The sequence below is a fragment of the Lutra lutra genome, chromosome 2 (assembly GCF_902655055.1).
Source record: "Lutra lutra chromosome 2, mLutLut1.2, whole genome shotgun sequence".
NCBI classification, from domain to species: Eukaryota; Metazoa; Chordata; class Mammalia; order Carnivora; family Mustelidae; genus Lutra; species Lutra lutra.
Genome location: NC_062279.1, coordinates 80,898,053 through 80,900,777, shown reverse-complemented (window position 1 = coordinate 80,900,777; position 2,725 = coordinate 80,898,053). Strand labels below are relative to the sequence as shown.

The window sequence follows — 2,725 nt, the reverse complement described above, 5'->3', positions numbered from 1 at the left end:
CCAAGTAAAGGCCATGCGAAGACACAATAAAAACATGCCATCTACAACCTAAAGAGAGAGCCTTTTCCAAACACTGGCCCTGTTGGCATCTAGATCTTGAATTCCACTCTCCAGTACTGTGAAAAATAGTTCCTGTTGTTAAAGCCATCTAGTCTGTGGCATTTGTTATGGCAACCCAAAATAAATAAGACGGAGACCTAAACCCTAAACTAGGTATGCTGTCTGGCAGATAAGGTAAAAGAGAAGAATGGAGGGAACCAGCAATTGCTGCTGAGAACAGAAAATATAAATCCCACCACACAAGAAAATACAGAGACCTGTGTTCTACAATACTAGCAATGACGGAAATGTTCTATATCTGTGCTAATAGATTATGCAATATCCATGAAGCATACATGGCTCATGAGCATTTGAAATACTGAGTGTGACTGAAATTTTAATTTAATTTAATTTAATTTTTTTAAAGATTCTATTTATTCATTTGAGGGAGAGAGCGAAACAGAGCATGAGGTAGGGAGAGTCAGAGGGAGAAGCAGACTCCCTGCTGAGCAGGGAGCAATGCAGGACTGGATCCCAGGACTCTGGGTTCATGACCTGAGCTGAAGGCAGATGCTTACCCAACTAAGCCACCCAGGCACCCCAATTTAATTTTAATTTTAATAGTTCCGAAAACTATCCCCTGCAGTCCCAAAGAATATTTTGAAAACCTCTTTGAAAAACTATTTCAAATAAAAAGAATGAAAAATAAAGGTTAATCAAGAGTTAATAAAGCCACCAAAGATAAAAGCTGAGCTCCCTAAAAAGAAATTTGAAGATAATAAAATCATTAGGAGAAATTAAGACTAATAGGAAGCAGGAAGAAGCAGGATAGATGTGGCTGAAATAAAGTCAGGGACATAAAGGAAATCCTTGAGAAAATAGTACATTTTGTGAAAAAAATACAGAGAAGTAAGCAAATAGGGAAAAAACAGTTGATTCAGTGGCAGATTCCATACACACATAATAAATCTGTCTTTACCTGAGGACAGAACAAATAGAATAGAACCAAAAAAAATTCAAATATATACTATAAAATTCTTCCTGAAATGAAAGAAAATATAAATATGTTGATTCTATGTTGTGTTCCAGGAAAATATGATGCAGAATGACCAACTTTAAGACACATCCTGAGAATGTATTAAAATTAAAAGATTAAAAAAAAAAAGAATTCCTCTGCATGATGTTGCAGAAGTGAGGGGAACCAGGTTTGCTAAAGCAATTGTGGTGATAGAAATTTATTAGCCTCAGATGGTACTTACTGAGCTGACCTATTCTATCCCAGTATAGTATAACTACCAATTACTGCATTTAAACATACATACATACATACATACATACATTTATTTATTTATTTATTTTTACCAGTTACTCCATTTTTAAAGTTAGGTTAAGATAATAAATAAGAATGTGTATTAGAACTTGATTGTTTGACCTGATCACAGTCTTTTTCAATCAGAGTTAACTATTTTCTATCCTCTGTAGTGGTGATATTTAAAAATTACATTTATCTCTTTATTTTACTTTGTTTTGTAGAAAAAAAAAAAGAATTCAACATGCATCAAAATCAGAAAAGCAAATCACCTACAAGTCAGGAAAAAAAAAAAAAGCCAAACAAAACAAAACAAAAACACAGTCTGGCCTCTGAAATATTATCTACCATGTTCAATGCCAAAGGTTAAAATGTCTACAGACTTCCAAGGGCATTTTGTTTTGAAAAAAAAAAAAAAATTTTTTTTTAAGTGTGGAACCCAAGTTTTATAACACCAGGCTGTTACATACTTAAACAAACAGAATGTTTTCACAAATGAGCAAAGCTCACTGAATATGGAACTCATGGGTAAGTCTGTAAAAAAATCATTTGATGAAGCCAGTCAGCAAAGAGATGAATGAGGAAAACAAACAAAAACCTCGGGAATGGAGAAGCTATAATTGATGGTGGGCAGAAAATCCATTCAAATATAAAATTAATGTTCCTGTAAAAAAGTGGAAACCAGAAGGTAAATATTAAGAAGAAGAACGTGTAAGCACGATGATAAATATGTTAGAAGTTGGTTTGTGAAGGAAAGAAGTGGAAAGGGAGGAGAAATTTAAGAGCATGAACATCTTTACCTGTCATAGGAAGAACTCATGACACACTTTCTAAAATTGATAAATTAGAAAAAGACCTAATTACCTTAGAAACTAATTATAGATTTTCCATTGGTTGCAATTATCAGAAAAGCTATCAACCTAGATTAAATTGAAGCAAAAAGGTGAATTAAGAAAGGACTCTGAGGAAACCAGAAATTGGAACAGACCTCCAGAACAGCTAACACCAAGGAGTCAAGATACCAGACTTCCCCATCTCAGCTGTCAACACCTCTCAGGGTTTCATTCTATCTACGTTAAATTTTCTGCACTCACATAGAGGAAACATCTGACTAAGACCTCCAGAACATTACCCATTATTGCTTTAGTCTTGGGTCTTGGTTTCTTTTTCTGTTTATCCATTCTAAAATTCTGAGGCAAGTTTTCTGTGTGACCTACTTAGGTCAGGTGTTCAGTTTGAACCAACCAATTATGACAGGAAACAGAGCTGAATAAAGAGATGTGATTGGCCCAGGGTTAAATCACATGTACACCCCTGAACCTATCAACTATGGCCTGGAACCCCAGGCAGAGGTCAGTTGAGGCGGTGTCAGGAGCA

The 2,725-nt window shown here is 35.0% G+C and overlaps 1 non-coding gene across 1 annotated transcript; it reads left to right on the top strand.

The window, feature by feature from the left end:
- Nucleotides 1-1,191: 1,191 nt before the first annotated feature.
- Nucleotides 1,192-1,328, top strand: LOC125094611 (small nucleolar RNA SNORA66). Its single transcript, XR_007125620.1, has one exon. It is a non-coding gene; the product is annotated as a small nucleolar RNA SNORA66 (small nucleolar RNA).
- Nucleotides 1,329-2,725: the final 1,397 nt, after the last annotated feature.